The 18,290-nt window shown below is 39.7% G+C and overlaps 1 protein-coding gene and 1 long non-coding RNA gene across 4 annotated transcripts in view; one reads left to right on the top strand and one right to left on the bottom strand.

Annotated features, from left to right (window-relative positions):
* The window catches only part of LOC141413824 (uncharacterized), a 152,158-nt gene extending 140,780 nt beyond the window's left edge, over positions 1-11,378 (top strand). For both annotated transcript variants that reach the window (XR_012438751.1, XR_012438752.1), the window contains exons 3-4: positions 7,508-7,573; positions 8,590-11,378. This is a non-coding gene — a long non-coding RNA (uncharacterized lncRNA). The remainder of the gene's footprint in view (positions 1-7,507; positions 7,574-8,589) is intronic.
* Shisa6 (shisa family member 6) overlaps positions 1-18,290 on the bottom strand; it is a 297,355-nt gene that overhangs the window by 110,160 nt on the left and 168,905 nt on the right. The gene's annotated exons all lie outside the window — the stretch shown is intronic.

Raw genomic sequence — 18,290 nt, 5'->3', positions numbered from 1 at the left:
GCATTCATCATGTCAACACATTAAAGACCTCAGCTGCCTCCTGTTTATCTGGGATACTATGCTATATGGTCATAGTGCAATTGGGGTCCATCCCCTAGTATGTTACAAATCACAATTGAGGATGCCTCTTCTCTTTTCTCAATAAAGAGTCATTAAACATGGAAGAAAAAACCACCATTCTATACCATTAAAACCCACCCTTCAAAAAGTGATAAAAACTTTATACCAAAAAAAGAGACATAAGGATGCAGAATTACATCTAGATTTTTCCAGGGGTAAGTGTGTGACTGCTCAGAAAGAAGACAGGTGTAGAAGGAGAAACTAGTGTTTAGTTCATTTTTTCTTTTTAGTGTTTATTTCTTAAGTGCTACTAAGTGCAGGGTAATTTCATTCATGCAGTATTAATGTGATGTTCCCATCTTACAGATGACATTTAGGATTAGCTGGACTGAGTTATTCAACTTGAGTGATGGTGTCACACAATTAGTAAGTTATAGATCAAGGACTCAACTTGGACATATTAGATTTCAGTTTCCCTAGTTTTTAAAACAGATGTCTAAAAAGCCATTCTTTTTTGAAATTTCCATTCATGACACGTGTGGCTTTCCACTGCTAAATACTAGTGCTTTCTGTCTTTTTAGGAAAAAGTGACTAGTGTCTTGCTTCAGTCTGAGAGTCAAGGCAATGACATGACTGAGAGCTTCTCAGACACTGGCTTCTGTGCCAACCCTCTTCTCCATCCTTACACATTCTTCTAGAGTTCTGCAGCAGACAGCCTTGGTGTTTTACCTGAATTTCCCAGGTCCCCCAAATGCTTTTGCTGTATTGGGTAAGTATGTTTTTGCCTCTAATGTACATACTTGCCATTTGACGGATTTTCTGTGGTAGAGAGAACCAGAAATGCTTAGAAATCAATATCCCTCAGGCAGATCCTTTGCCAATGATAAAAAGTTTCAGTAGTATGAAGGTCCAGACCTCAGGCCAGCACAGCTGTGAGGTGTAATTAACACTGTAGAGCATGTGGTAGATCAGTCCACAGAGTTTTGCCTGGATTTTCATATCTTCTTTCCTTCTCCATCTCTGCTATCTTTCTTGCTGTTTCTCCCATTCCCTTACCAATCTTGATATTTGCTATAAGTCAGTTGCACATGAATCCTTATCTCAGGGGAAGTCAAAGTTTCCATAACTCCTGCTTCATCATGTATGACTTGGGTTCCTAAAGGCGAGTTCATTGCTCACAACAGGATTAAATAGATTGTAAACAGACTGTTACATATGGTAACTCTTATGGACTGAATTAGGTTCCCACACACCCAAATCCATGAGACGAAGCCCTAACCCCTAAGGTAACTGTATTTGGGGAAAGAACCTTTAATGAATTAATTAAGGTTAAATGAGCTAATGAGTGCTCGCTCCCTCCCCCACCTCTCTCTCTCTCTACACACACACACACACACACACACACACACACACACACACACACACGAACGACCAGGTTTGGATAGTGAGAAGACAGCTGTCCATAATCTAGGAGGAGAGGATTCACCAGACACCAACTCTTATTGGCAGCTTGAACTTTCAGCCTCCAGAACTGTGAAAAAATGAATTCTGTTGTTTAAGCCACCCAGTGTGTGGTATTTTGTCTTGGTGACCCTAGCAAACTAATCCAGTTACTAATGGCACACCCTGGGTTAATAAGCATAGCTTAATGCTTTCTTGATGCTTGAAGAATGGAGAGGATGCAAACAAGGAGAAAACAAAATGTCATTAAGTAATTAATTAGTTAATCATTAAAAGCAACTCATGTACCAAGCAGGGAATGAGTGACAGATTTATAATACAGTGCTGGTCCTCAGGGAGCAGAGTAAAATGAGAGAATCTTATATAAAGGGCAGAAAATAAGTCTGGCATAAATCCTTATCCACCCTAACTAAACCTTCCAAGGTTCAAAACTAAACTGTAATGAGAGACACAGCAACCAGAGTCATCTTATCATGATTTCCTACATTAGCATCATTAGCCCACCTTCAGCAGGAGCAACAGTAGCTGCAACTCCAATATCAAAGGATGACTGCTTAATTTCCCCAGGCATACTTAAGCTGAATTGGTTGTTCTTCAAACCCAACTCACCACTAGCTCACAAATATTATACACAGACCCAGGCTCAGAATCAGAAAATGAATAAGAGAAACTTGTGGCACACCAACATTAAAGAAACCTGTAGGCACATGGAGTAGACTGTGCTTTGGGAGCTCTGCTTTGAAGGCTTTGAGTGTGATCAGTGGTTTTACTACTCTTTTGGGGAATCTTCTTATCTGGTTTCCAAATAGCCACACTAAGTGAGCTCATGGAATAGAGAACAAGCATATAGTCAACTTGCATCTAAGGTAAAGAGAAAAGGAAGTACATTACTGAAAAAAAACAAAAACAAAAACAAAAAAAAACAGTAATGGGCACCAGTGACTCATGCCTGTAATTCTAGCAACTTGTGAGGCTGAGATTAAGAGTATTGTGGTTTGAGGCCAGCCTGGATGAAGTCAGTGAGACTCCATCTCAGCCAATAGCTGGGTACAGAGTTGTGCATTTGTCATTCCAAGCTATGCAGGAGGCAGTAAGCATGAACATCACAGATCCAGGCCAACAAAAGTTTGCAAGAGCACATCTCAATATAAAAAGCTGGGCACTGTATCATATGCCTGCCATTCCACTGATGGTGGAAGCCTAAAATAGGAGGATTGTGGTCTAGGGTGACCTAGGCAAAAAGCAAGACTATCTCCAAAATAACTGGAGCAAAGAGGATTGGAGGTATGGCTTAACTGGTAGAGCACATGCCTAGCAACCATGAAGCTCTGAATTCAAACCCCAGTACTGCCAATAAAATACAATAAAAATGCTTGCCATGATAGCAGGCACTTGTGCTATACCACCTCTGCCTTCAAGCATAGTCTTGGTGGGGCAGTTCCCTGCTAGTGTGGACTTATGCCGACCCCTGGCCCATTGCAAGAATGCACTGTGTTCTTTCCCTTTGTGACTCAGCACCTCCTCCACACCACTGGGAATCCTCTAAGTCTTCACTCAAAGGCAGCTTGGGAATGTGGGGCTAAAGAGTCCCAGGGTAGTCTTCAGCCCATGGGAGAAAGGGCTGCTGTGTAAGTGACCAGCTTCTAGCACACAGTTTGTGTACTTTGCAGAGGCTGAAGCTTAATCAAGCCTCTGTTGTTGACTAATGACTTTGACAATACAGTCTTATTCAACCCCCTTTCTCTTTCTCTCTCATCTTCCTGTCCTTCATTGTTGTTTCCTTGGAATACCTTCCTAGTACCCAGAATCCAAGCCCCTCTCTCATGTTCTGCTCTTGAGGAAGAGATTTGACAGCCACCTCTTACAAACACACATCACACATCTAATGATTTTCTTCTCTCAGGCCTTTTGGCTTTGGTTATATGATGGTTATAATGTGGATAGCCATGAACAAGTCTGATCTCATGGTTAGACAAGCCAGATTTCCAACAAGGGTAACCCTGAGTTAAAGACTGACTTTTAAAATTATATTATGCTCTTCAAAAGTTTAAAACCAAATTATTAAAACATGCTTGCAGAGTGGCTCAAGTAGTAGAGTCTGCTTAGCAAGTATGAGGCCCTGAGTTCAAACCCTAGTACAGCTAAAAAAAAAAAGGAAAGAAAAGCCAGAATTATTTATTAAAACAATTAACCACAAGAAGTTACTCATCAGTACTTTCTAGCATTGGGATTCATTCACATATTAATACATTCAACAAATATTTCTCAGTGATTACTGTAATAAGCTCTGAAAACACAATGGAGTTAAGGACAGAGTCTCTGCCTTCATGGAGCTGATAATTTGGCAGAAACAGAGATTAAGTGAGTAGTTAAATACATTAATATGTAGAACCAAGAAGAAATACAGAGATGTGCTGGAGATCTGATGAAGAATGGGATTGTGTTGGAATAAAAAAAATCTGTAAATAATTGTCAATTAACATTTACAAGGGAATGGGAATTAGAGCTTATAGAAAACAATGTGAATATATAAACATAAGTTCAATTCAGGGTCTGTATTTATTTTCTTAGACTGTCATAACAAAATGCCATGCACTGGGTGGCTTAAATGTCAGGAATTTAGTTCAACACTTCTGGAGACTCAGAAATCCAAGATTAAGATGCCAGTAAGGTAGGTTTCTGAGGCCTCCTCTTTCTAGACCCCATCCTGCTATGTGATCACATGTACTTTTCTTTCATTGTGTGGAGAGAGAGAGAGAGAGAGAGAGAGAGAGAGAGAGATCTTAGGTGTCTTTTATTAGGGCATTAATGTCATTATCAAGGACTTACCCTCATGGTCTCATGGAACCCTAATTATCTGCCAAAGACTGCATTTCCAAAACCCATCACTTTGGGGGTTAGGACTTCAACATATGATTATGGTGTGTGCGGTGGGGGGCATTTACAATCTGTAAAAATGCCTTGTTTAACAACCTTTCACTGTTTTTCAACATGTTAAAACCTGTGAAAAAGAGCAGAGTAGGAATATTTGGAAATGTAGTCACAAATTCTCCCTTCTCTCTTCTTTTCCTTGGATATTTTTTTGCATTTCAGGTCCAAAGATTATTAAATATACTAGGTAAATAAGGATTGGAGCAATGCATTAGACTAGAAAAATTGTAAAACATGAGAAAAATGGTACTAGGTACCACTACATAAAAATTGTACATTTCATGTAAATTTTTTTTGTACATAGATATGAAACTTACAACTGAAGAAAAATGAAGATGAATTTATCTGAACCTAGTTACTCCTTTTATGCTCAGAGACATGGGAATGCTATTCTTATAAAAGTAATGGTGAAAATAATTGATTGGGGGTGAGGCCAGACAGCTAGAGAGTTCAGGCCAGTCAGCTCACATTGCTTTTAGACAACACTACAAATAGGAGAACATAGACTTTTGAGAAAACTGGGGAGGAAGCATATTTAGGCTGTGATAAGTCTGGACCCAGATGATAGAACAAAAGAATTCCAATACAAGGAATCTTTTGTGATGTACAGACTAAAGCTCTAGACATACTGGGAAAGAGTGTGCACTGATGTTGGTTTCTAACATCCATTTTTCTTTTTTTGGCAACAGCTTCGTGATTTCCTTTTGACCAATTACCTCTTTCCTATTTGGTATAGCTTTGTTTGTACAAAAAGTCCCCAAGTAAGGTCTATAGGATGCTCTCCTGGGGCTTTTATAGAGTCAGAAAACAAGAACAAAGACAGCCACGGGCCATTTAATCCATGGAGAGAACTCTTATAACAGGGCTCTTTCGAATTTCTAGAGCCTTGAATGTATCCAATCAGGATTTTATTTTTTGAAGATTTTCTGAATGTAATTATATAAACAGATTTATTGAAAATACAACTCACATGTCATACCATTTATCCACTTGATGTACAGCTCAATGGATCATAGGGTATTCACAGAGCTTTGCAACTGCTGCAATCAATTTTACAACCTTTTCATCAGCCCACAAAGAAACTCTGCACCCATCAGCAGTCACTCACTCCACTTCCTGTCACTCTTCCTTCCTTGGCGACCACTGATGGACCTTCCATTTCTATAGGTGTGTCGAGTCTGGACATCTCCCACGAATGAAATCATGTAATGTGGTCTTCTGCAAATGGCTTCCTTCACTTTGCATAAAGCAGTCAAGCTTTGCCTGTGTTGTAGCGTGTGTCAGTACTTCATTCAATTTATGGCTTGATCATATCCTACTGTATGGAGCTGGTGCATTTAATTTATGCATTCATGAGCAGATGGACATTTGGGTTATTTCCCCGATTTGTTTTTATTAGTGAAACGCTTTCCTAGTAAATTCCTATTTGCTTAAGTTAGGCAGGGTTGTTTTCATTGCTTGAAATGAAACAACTGTAACAGATAAAATTTTCTCTATAACTCTCCATATATTTCTGATCTAGTTGCTAGGGTTCAGGTAGCACCCAGTCTTGTGCCCCATTCAACTTCAGCATTTCTTTTTGGGACTCTCAGTGAAGTAGGCTGAGCATAAACCTTATGGGTGACCAAAGTTTTGAACATCTCCTTAACCATCCCACTCTTACTGTCTCAGAGGGTTCCCACCTCACGTCCCAAGGAAAATGCTCTTGCTCAACAGCAGAACCCACCCTATGCAGAAGCATGAAGTCATGGAAACCTGTTTTTATTTTTCATACTTTTAGCTTCCTCTCAATAAACCATTACTCAATAAACCACCACTTCCTCAGGCTTTTATACTCTTTTCAACAACCTTTCAATTTCTGGTCTCCTGGACCAGACTTGTATGAGCTGCCAGCATGTTTGAATCTTTTTATTTCCTCTTATAAGCAAATGGGTCTTTTAGGATTACATTTACAAAGTGGGGGATGTGGGGGTATTTAGAGAAGTCTGTCATGTTTCTACTTTGTTTAGCAACAGAATAAGTTCTTCAAATGCTACCCTAAGTGGGTAGCTGAGGCCAAGGAAGGAAGTTACTCTCTCTTTTTTTCTTTTAACTTGGAATGTCAAAGTCTATCTTAGAAGGTGGTGCTAGAGCTTCTCCCCCACGCTCTGGGGTGCTTGTAGACTGAATAGGGTTAAGGAAGCTTGCTGCAGCATGGAGAACAGGGAAGAGATAGCTCCTGGGAGAGATCAACCCCTAAGGTGGGGTCTTCTGAAAGGTGGGAACAAACTCACATAGTAGATGTCTAAGGGAATAAACCTGAAAAAAATATCATGCTTGAAAACAAAGAATAAACTTTAGGAGGTGGGGTAGCCATAATGTCACTTCCTCCAGAGGGAAGAAAATGTGACTTCTTGTCCTTGGTTGATAGATCCCAAACTTTGGGTGAAGTCTGATGCAACAATACTGCCCTGTGTTTTGGGGGGTGCAGACTAGAGGAACAGAGTAATAAAACAGAGAATCCTGCCCCACAGTCCCCTATCTGCTGCTGTCTGTGTGAAAGGTGCTGTGGTTCAGTAAGAGAGAAGTCCTCAGTAGTGTTGAGGACACTGAAGAAGAGCAAAGAACCAGAACAGAAGAAGCTGTTGGGTTGACAACAGGGGATGGAAAGGAGAGACTCCCAGCTTCTCAATGGGAGTAGAAAGTCAATGTTGACTGACATAATAATCTATGCTTCAGCCCCTCCCCACATTTCTCCAAACTTGGCACTCCAGCCCAGTGTGCATCAGTCTACAGAACAGTGAGGGGATAGCAACTCAGCAAATACGCATGCCAGTAACAAAGGCCCCTGAGTGACAAGCTGGTGGAGTGGAAGTTGCTGCTCCAGTTAAGCATCTTTCAAAAGCCCTGTGCTGTGCTGTGTGTCTGAGCAGACCTGGGAGGGGACAGCACTTCTGCTCTGTTTGTTCTTCGCTGCTCTAGAGTAAGCAGCGTTCAGTGTAGAGGAGGTGACAGGGTTCACACCCTGTCTCTAAGTAATACTGTTGGTCCTTCTTATTATTTTTATTCTGCCCAGTTGTGTCCAGAAATAGAAGTCTGTCAGTCTGCAGACAGCATGGAGCTCAGGTCAGCTGAGGTGAAGGTGAGTTATTGCTGTATTTCATGTAGCCATCGACATAAGTAGGACTCCCCTTGACGAGCTACCACACCCCCTTCCTCCTGCTCCTTTATCTTCTCTTTAATCACACACCAGGAAGGACAGATTGGGTATTCTGGGGTAACAAACACCAGCCAGTCCCCAAACCTTAGTGACTCCAAACAACAAAAGTGTATTCATTGTTATGATGCATGCCCACTATGGGTTGGTGGGAGGGGATGGGATGAAAGGGTCAGCTCATCACAGTCCTTCACAGACTCAGCCTGTGCTGTGGCCACACCAGGGGCCTCTGAAGAGTCTTGCAATAAAACTCTTAGGCCTGCAAGTGAGACTCTACTTCTACTCATAACACGTAGGCTACAATACTCATGGTTTCACCCAATTGCAAGAAGGTCAGAAGGTGCAGTCCTAAATTTGACAGATAGCACCAACCACTTAAATAAATGGGAAGAATATGATTTTAAGGGCAGGAAACCCTGAGTTACAGTTTTACTCCACCCTTTCTAGCTGTGGTATGGAGCAAATTATTTGACACTTTCTTCATCTGGGAAGTGAGGAAATAATCTCTTCCCTGGGAAATCTACTAGTGTATAGAACATAAAATGGCCACAAAGAAATTTTAGTTCTCTTCCTTCATTTTCCTATTAAAGACCTTATTGCAGATAAGTATCTTGATGTATATAATTTAACAATCAGCTCTAAATGTAGATAACAACTTAAATTTACTGGGTTTTATTTTTCCCAACTCCTGTGGGAGATACTTACATTTTGATTTTGAAGTTTAATTGGATACAAAGACTTTGGATGTTGTTGTGGAAAAAAAATCCCTCTGAAATAGGGCTCATGATTTCTACCTCCTAACGTGAACACCCATATGGAATTCCCTCTCCTTGAAAGTTGTCAGTGATGGGGTGTCACTTCTGAGATTTGGTTGTAAAAGATGGTGACTTCAATCTTTCTGTTTTCTCTCTATATATCATTCTTTCTTAACCACTCTACAGATACAAGCTACAATGTTGAAGAGGCTCATGTGGCAAGGAACTGAGGGCAGAATCCAGGCAACATCCAGTGAAGATCTGAGAGCCTCATTCCAACAGTTCCGAAGGAACTGAATCCTGCCAACAAGTATTGACTGAACTTGGAAGTGGACCCTTCCCTCCACTGAACCTTCAAGATAACTATAGTCCCAACAATTTGGTGATGGGAGACTTGTGAAAAACCTTGAGTCAGACACGCACAGCTAGTCCATGCCTGGATTCCTGGCCTGCAGAAGCTATAATTTAACAATTTAAGCCATTACATATTGAGCAAGTGTTACACAGCAATAGATAGCCAATATAAACACAGCTAAATGCCAAGCATTCTGCCAAGTGTAGAAGCCACTGATGAGTAGAACATATCCTTTCCTTAAAGAGACAATCTTGCTGTCACCACCCAGTACCATATGTAGGTTCTTTCTTTTAAACAAGGATAGCTTGCTCTTGCACAAAGTCCAGGGTGACCAGGCTCAAGTGGACTGTTTAAAAAACACACGTGCTTCCCTTGACCCCTAATTTCCTCATGCTTGATTAACTCTGCCTTAAACTGTTTTAAAAGACTGAGCATCCTTGTTTCCTGCCCTGATTCCAGTTCTTTTATTGGGAAATAGTTTGGTCTATTGGTTAAAATTGTAGATTCTGAAGTCAAGCATGATCCTAGCCCATGGGAAAGTTATTCTACATTTTTTGGTTTCTGTTTTCTTGTGTTATTGAGGGAACAAAACAGCACTTGGGGTTGTAAGAGGGTAAAATGAGCGCACCTAGTGTACAGACTAGTGTAAAGAGCACAGCCTAGTGGCTGGGGAATGGGAAGTGCTTCATAGATGCTAGCCATGGTTAATCTCAGACACATGCCTCACTTTTATAGGCAAAGTATTTGGTGAGTATCTATCCTCTCTCGGTGCTATTCTGGTCTCAGCAATTACACTCAATCTAAATTAGTAGCCAGGGCCAGGGATGGTCATAATTCAGCTCAACTATATTTATGTGCTACTCCCTTACCTCCACCCAAGAACATGATGCAGTGAACCCATGCAATAAGGAGGTTTTATTTTTCTTCATTTATGTAGTGAATTTGGGTTCTCTGTCTTTTTCACCTCCCATTGGCCATTACACACCACTCATCTCAGGTGGAAAGTCCTTTAGCATGATAATTCATGCAAGTCATGTCATGAGGAAGCCATACAAGGAAGATTGTGCACAGCATATTTTTAAAAAGTTATTTGATGAGTTAATTATCTTGATGATGCTCTGTCCTGAATAGTCAGCATCCAAGATAGAACAGGGTTTGTCAAGGCAGCATCCAGTTGGGTCTATAAAATGGATTTGGATGGGAGCCTGCAGAATAAAGCTTGGTCTGGAGGACAGGGGAGTAGAATAGGAATTATGAAGGGAGAGGGAGAGGGGGTCTTCTGGGTGTCTCAAACTGAATGGCAATCAGGGAGGAACTTTAGGAAAGTTTTGTGTTATCTTCAGAGCTCTTGCACACATTCCTAATTTACAATATATAATGCAAGGTTGTTTCTGGTAATGTCTCTCCAGCCCTTTTAATACAGCATTGCAATGTGATTTTTGTTGTTTTCCATTCATAAAAGGTATGGGAAAGGAAGATGTCAGGTGAGAAGATGAAGGTTGAAGGTGTAGGATAGCTGGGTCTACAGATAAGGAAAGACAGAGAAAGGAGTGCTTCCCTTTTCTTACCCTGCTTCCCTGATACCCTCCCCATTTCTGGAATTATTTAACTTTGTGGAAATCATATCAAATAAATACCACTGTTAACCTACTATATAAGCATCTATTTCTATTTTAAATTTGTTACATTTATTTACATTTACTGTTTTAAGAGAGGATCAAAAGTAAATGATTTTTTTTCTTGCAGTGCTGTGAAGATAAATGATTTGAAGAACCTCATATTCTATTTCTGAATGGGTGCTACAGGCAGAATTGATACTTGCCTTCTGAAGCACCATTCTCTGTAGGTATAAATGTGCTGTGCCCAATATCTCATGGTAAAATGTTATGCTCCACCTCCCCCTTCTTAAGCCACTGACTTTTCCCTTTTAGTATTAGGGAACATCACTATGGCCCACATTTTCCATAATTATTATCTGTCATTCCAGTTAGAACTGCATTTGACTGATCTTAAAACTACATCTTTTAAGTTAAACAAGACTCTGCCTGGTTTATAAATGCTAGTATTGAGGCTAATGCATGTTTGTGTTTGTATGAACACTTTTTAATACTTGGAATGTTCTTTAATTTTAAGATTTCCTCACCTGCTGTCATTCTGTACAAAATGACTAAAATTGGTAGATTATTCTTATTGGGAAGTCATTCTTGTAATTTTGTTGGTGTGAGGACATATGCCATCCAATATCCATTCATCCCCTTTCTGGCATATCCTGGTTTCTGTCTGGGAAATGGTACCCTGTAATACTCCTAGTCTATATGGCTGAGGACATACCCTACTCTAGCATGGACCCTGAATGTAACCTAAAGGTCTCCAGGTAATATGATTAGGAGGTATGCCTTGTGGGAGATCTATAGGTCATTAGGAGCGCACCATAAAGGGAATGATGGGACCCAGATCTTCTTATCTTATGGTACAAATGGTTTTGTTTGAGCATATCCTCCTGCCAAGATGTGCTGCCTCACTAAGGGCCCAAACAATGGGATCTACTGATCTTGAACTGGAACTTCCAAAACAGTGAGCCAAAATAAACCATTTCCCTTTATAAGTTACCTTATCTCAGGTATTTTGTTGTAGTGATGGAAAGCTGAAAAACACATGCCATTTCCACAGAGGGAGCATGGTCGAAGCTCAAACTGATCACTGCATAAGCTTGCTCTGCTTAAAATGAGTGGCTGTATGTTGGGTTTAGGACATGATCAAAGCTAATGAGATACAATGAGTGTTTTACTGGGACATTGTGGAAAGGGATTTTGCTTTTCTTGCAGTTGACAAAACCTAGAGGATTTAAGAGTTAAAGCTGCCATCACCATCTGGTTAAAACCACCATCTGGCTTCTCAGTCATCATGACAGCTGAGAAGAAAGACAATATAACTAAAGACACAGTACAAAAGATTAAAAAAGAAAATACCTGGGGCTCATGATAGCATTTTTGGGTTCCAAACCCAGTTGTACATAAAGCTAGACCCAGCCCTGAGGTTTTCATTTTATATAAACCAGTATTTTTTTGCATTAATTGACCCAATTTGGGTGGAATTCTCTGTCGCTTGATGCCAAAGGAATCATTACTAAGACATTAGTGAAAAGGCATTTTTATGCCTGACAACAGAGCCATGTGAAAAGTCAAGGGCAAAAGAATGAATGAATGCAATAAATGGAAAGGATCTTACAGATTCACTAGCTCTGATCTCATTAATTACAAAATGAGGAACCTAAGTCAGGGAGTGGCAGTCTGTGTGTGTATTTTCCCACCGTTGCTTGGTGGTAGAGTTCAGACATGATCTGTGTTGGACATCCAGACCTCTTTGTCACCTCTTCCCAGTCAGATTGGAATGAACTCTCATTTTCTACAGGGGTGAAGTTCTTCTGGCTTTTTTCCAATCATCCTCAAGAGCTCACAAAGCTAAGCCACCTTCTCCCTGTTCACTTCCTTCTCTCTCCTATTTTGATGTAGATTTTTATTTTTTGTTTTGAAATGTTTCAAACACATAAAAAGAAATAAAATCACAGACACACCATATACCTCCACTTAAATTTAACAAATGTTAATATTTTGACATTTTCCCCAGATTTTTCTTTTATTAAAAAAGATAAGACACTGTAATTAAAGCTGAAATACCACTGCCTTTCCCATCCTTTCTGCTTGCCATCTATCACACCCAGTGGTAGCTATACTCTCAAATGAGGTTATATTTTTCTTACTATTGCTTTAAATAAATATATATGTATGTTATATATACATTTAATTATATATTCATATATATTTAAATAACAACATATATTGTTTAATAAGTATTGTTTAAATATATGAATAGTAGATACTTTAGTGTTGGGCTTTATGATTTTATGTCAAATGTATAGTATAAATACTGTTGTGTTATACTTTTCTCATTCAGTATTAGGTTTTGAGATTTATTTACATTGATAGTAGATTTCTTAGTCTTCAATTGTATGAAAAAGGATTTGTTTTGTCCTTCCTGCTGAATGATAATTTTACTAGCTGTAGACTTCTAGATTGATGGATTTTTATTTTGCCTCATCACAACATCATCAGGCACTATTGTGTATATTGAGAACCTAACTGCCAGTTCAAATATGTTACTGGGTAAGAACCCTGTCATTAATTTCTACTTGATTTAAATAGATGTGAATTTGGAGTCTATTTCATCTCCTTGAGAGTCATGGTGTCTCCTGAATTTGTAGATTCAAATTAGTCATCAGTATTTGGAAATACTTTGTCATTATCAACTCAAATATTGTTTTCCCCATATCCTCTCTCTGTCCTTTCATTCTGGAAGTCCTCTTAAATGTGTGTGGGGAATCTACATATTTAAAAATATTTAGCTTAATTCATTCATTTACGCTCTTTCATTGCTTTGCAGTCTAATTTCCTCAAATTTATTTTCCAACCCATTTATTCTCTCTTTAGGAGTGTTTAATCTATTACTGTTCTGTTCACTAGTTTTCCAGTTATCACATTTCCTATGTCTAGATGTTGTATTTGGTATTGTTTCAAAACTGTCTGTTCTTTTTTTTTGTTAATAGATTGAATCCTTTTGTTTAGATTTTCAATAATTTTGAAGATACATTTTATATTATTTCTCAGATTCTTCTGATCAAGTTCCAGAAACGTATTTATCATGAGATGTGTCTGACTATATGGTGAACTGATCTTTTGCAGGATATTCTTTTTGTTGTTGTTCAGAAATCCTCTGTTTTCCTCTTTTTTCTCATTTTGCTTCTACTGAGCACCCTAGGAGTATTCCTGTCAGAGAAATCAACTTTTATGATATGATTTATTATGTATTTTCACTTCATGGTTTACTATACTTCTCCAGAAACATAAAATCATACTTCAAACCTTTAAGAAATGCTTTCTCCTTAAACTGTGTTCTGTTACAAATATGTAATGTATTCTGCGTGTCTTTGGAGGAGGACTTATATTTAAGACTCTTTCTAACATTTCATTTGACTACTACATTGTAGTCTTTATAATTCTAGACACTGGATTGTAGGTTAGCACTTAGATATTTTAAGAAGAGACAGAGTGCCTACCTAGCAAGTGTGAGGGCCTGAGTTCAATCCCCAGTACTGCCAAAAAGATAAAAAGAGAGAGAGAGAAAGATGTTTTCTTGCACCGTATTCATAAGGGAGACATTTTTCAGTTCTTAATGCTGCTCTTTTCTTGATAGTTATAACTTTTCTAGCTCAGAAAAAAATGGTGGTCTGAGAAACTCTAGACCATTGGGGAGGTTTTCCTTGAATGCCCTCTGGGGCAGGGGCTGCTTTACTAAGTTGCAGGCAGAGGGGCTATAATGGTGCAATGTGCACAGGCAGTTGACAATCTGACAGATGGAATGTTCTGTACTAACGTGAAACTTAATATTACAAGTTAACCAGACTTTAGTACACTAAAAGTCAATTTTTGTTAAAAGAAAAGAAAAGAAAAGAAAAAAGGCAAGAATACGAAGGAGAAGGGAAGGCAAGAGAGATACACATTTACTCATTGCCTTATACTGCTGGGTAAGTACATATTTTTTAGTTGCGTTCAGGACACAGTCCTTTGAGAGCTCTGTCTTCATGCTTCTCACTTTGATTGGACCTAAGATTTTGTGTCCTTTGTGTACTTGGGATAAAAACAAAATCCTACCCATAGGTTACTGGAATCAGTAACTTATATATGCTCTTTCTGGGTGCCCTTGGCCAAGTTTTCCTATTGGTGACACTAATGAGACTGCAGGAAGATCACTTGCAGACCTTCAAATGTGTTCTTGAAGGTGAAGAGGGAATGTTTTGATCTTGGCTGAGCTCTGTCCCTCCTCCTTGGTGTCGCAGTAGCTTTGCTGACTGGACTCTGAAGTAGCTGCTCTAGATCCCTGTGTCACTCACAGGCATGGTTTTCTGTGTCCCTGGCATCCCTTTGCCTCTCATTCCTGGGCTTTTCTGTTATTATGGAGGTATGTGACAGTGTGGGACTCCTTGACACTTGCAATTTCTTACCAAGCCAACCTGATGAGGCTGTTGGTGGAGAGATGGGGAATGCCACAAACTTGCTCCCTCATAGACTCAACCAGGCTGTGTGGCTTGTATCATGGATGCTGCCTTACTGTGCTGAGATCTGGTTCCAAGGTGGCTCCTGAAGGAGCAAGGGGGTAAATCCAGAAGTATAAGTGAACAGATGTTACATGGGACAACTTTGACCAAAGGGAGACAAGAGCTGGCATAAAAATTTCTTCTGTCTTCGTCCCCACCCCAGGTGAGTTATCAAAATGTATAGACATTTCAGTAGGCCCTTTGAGATATCCTGAGAGACCAACTGATCAACTTTGTTTCTTATTTTTTTTAATTTTTATCTAACGTCTTTCTTTTTTTTTTTTTTTTTTTTTTTTTGTTGCTAGGGATTGAACCTAGGGCCTCATGAATGTTAAGATGCACTCTGCTACTGAGCACTCTCCCAGCTCCAACTGTGCTTTTTACAAAAGCTATGATATCCTTTAAACTTGCTCCCCTGCCTCTTCTGGGGCACTGCACTCTGGCTTTCCTGGAGTTGTACTCCTCTATACACATACCACCTAAGAACTTACATCAAGCTTCATTTTTTAGGGACCTCAGCCTAAGGCACTTGTTAGCTACCTTATGCAACCTATCGTCCTTCCCCATATTTCTAATCAGGTAACAACTGGAGAAGACAGGCACCTTTGTGAGGACAAGGTCATAGCCTCCATTGATTTTAATGTGGATATCAGCTGGAAAGACACTCCAAGCTCCTGTGCCTTCTGCCTCATGGTCATAGTGTATCTTGTGCCCAATACAAATGAAGAGGAGCCAATGACTGGAAATGGCAGTGTCACATGCAGTTCAAGACTGAGGCAGTGCTGAAGGGAGCTGACTTCTAGATTCATGTTATGGGTCATAAGTTCTGGCACTGTATGACCTCTTCTTTGGTCTACATCATAAACCTTAACAGTGGATATTGCTGAGGCCCAAAGAAATCCCCCTGGTGTTGTTATTTCTCTTTTCTCTTTGTTGAACAAATTATCTTTTCCAGCCTTGCCTCTCTGCTGAATCTGCAGGATATTTCTGATAGTCATCTTCATTTTAAATTTAAGGCTTTCTAAAATTTCATAATGAAAACAATGTTCTTAACACAGTGTGCTTTGTCACCAGGAAAATGTTACATTGAAATGTTCATCATAAAGTCCCAGAATATGAGAAAGAGGGGGATCCCACCATAGGGCAAGGTATATGGGGAAGATTCAATATTTAGAAGACTGAACAAATTTACATGAGGACACATGAAATGATGACAAGGTCTAGGAGATTTGTAATCAAATAGACATGAGATTTAGCCTCATGGGATTTTTGGACCCTTGAGTAGTTCATTTAAGCCATGTGGTCCTGAAATGGATCCCCAAATACCTTTCCAACATAGGGAGAAACCCCAGGGGAGACACTCCCTACCTCAGGAGCTGAAGAGGGTCAGATGCCCCCTCTTTGAGCATCATGGCAACCTGAATGCAGGTAGATAGCATAGTCAGCCAACTGACTGATCCCACCTAAGGCTCTGAATCTAGAGCAAATGATGCTACAAAGCAAATGACCATTTCAAAGTCATTATGGTGGTAGTACTGTCATCTCCTTTTAAAGGTGGTGGTGGCCAGTAGTGGTGGCACCAACAGTAATGCCCAACCATGAATTCCCTGTGGCATGACACAGCTGACATTCTGGCCCCACCTCACCTTGACTCCTGTATGTTTTTTATTAACACTTAACAATTGTACATATTCGTCAGTTTTGCTGTATTGCCAAACATGCAATACAGCATGTTCTGATTGCATGCAGCTTCCCTGTCTCACTCCCCTCCACCATTCCCCATTGCTAATGATCACTACTTTATGTTAAGGTCAGCTTTTTTTAGCTTCCATATATGGGAACTTATGATACCTGTCTTTATGTGTCTCTGGCTTACTTCACTTAACACAATGTCCTCCAGTTCCATCTGTTTTGCTGTGAATGACAGAATTTCATTTTTCTTTTTAGCCAAATAATATTCCATTGTGTATGTAGGCCACATTTTCTTTATTCTTCATCTGTTGACTGGCACCTGGGCTGATCCCATGTCTTAGCTATTGTGAATAGTGCTGCAGTAACCATGGTATACACGTGTTTCTTTGGTATGCTGATTTCATTTTCTGTCAGCGTATACCTGGAACTGGGATAATTATATCAAATGGTTGATCTGCTTTTTTATTTCGGATCCAGAATCTTCAGCATTGCTATAGGAGTCTCTGAACTATGTGATATTGTTCCAATAGGCTCCTTTTCTGTTCAATTTACAGAGTGAGTTTCTGTTGCTTATAACCAAAAATCCTTCCAGTGGAAGGTCTAAAATTTCTCCTGTGTTCATGAAATTCCACAGATTGCTATGTGACTTCTTAGCCTTTGCAAAGCACTTTTATAAACATGGTCTTATTTTGTCTTTAAAAGAAGCATGTGGGGATGCTTAATTAACTGTGCTGCATGGATGAGACAAATGAGCATTACTGAAATGAATGGCTTCAGTGTGACCCAAGTATGGATGGGGGCAGAGCACGAGCCAGTTGAACTTCCTGTGCTTTTACTACGTTGCCACTGGTATCACACCTGGGCTCAAACTGAGATCACGACCGTGAAGTTGCCTTCTAATCTGATAGTGCTCTATGCTTGTTAGTACTGTTCAGGTCACCCCAGGAAAAGGTGGAAGAAATCTCCTCAAATTGTTGTCCAATTTCTTTATTCTTTATTTCCCTCTTCCAAAGGAGTACATTTGTTTAATTAAATTTATAGGTTGTTTTGTTTGGTACTTATTTTTACAGGTGGTTTAGGAATCAAATAAGACATCTCTTCACTATATTGAAAGGATTCAAGAAATCTTTGCATGGGGTTTTTAAAAGTCTCACTAAAACATTGTGACATTCATTGCTAATTCCTAGTGGTTAACTGGAGGTTTATTGTAACAGATTTAACTATACCTCAAGTGAATTAACAGTAGCATTGGAGAATCTGCTTTACTTATCTCAACATCCTTCATATTGTCTTAATGTCATTTGTTTCTCCGTTCCTGTTTCTCTTGGCCTCTGCCCTGGTTAAGCCCTGTGATGTAGTCATATTCCTTAACATACCTGGGAAGCGTCTCATCTCCTGGTGGAGAAGAAAGTCAGGTAAGCAGAGGAATGGAGAAACAGGTGGATCCAATCAGTAATGATTGCTGAGTAGATGAAAATGGAATAGAAATGAAATGATCTCCTCTACCATACAAGACTCAAATGGACAAGAGGGAAAAGACCAAGTCCATTCTAAAGCCAAGACTGTGATCCCACCTAGTAGATGGGTGGATTTGGGAAGAGGTGTTTCCATCCCCCATCAGCCCTTTCAACAAGCAAAATGACTGGTAGCCTCAACCAGGGACATACTTATGCCATCATACAGGAGGTG

Source organism: Castor canadensis, chromosome 11 (assembly GCF_047511655.1).
Source record: "Castor canadensis chromosome 11, mCasCan1.hap1v2, whole genome shotgun sequence".
NCBI lineage: Eukaryota > Metazoa > Chordata > Mammalia > Rodentia > Castoridae > Castor > Castor canadensis.
The sequence above is the reverse complement of the archived record's forward strand: the minus strand, read 5'-3'. Positions and strand labels throughout refer to the sequence as shown.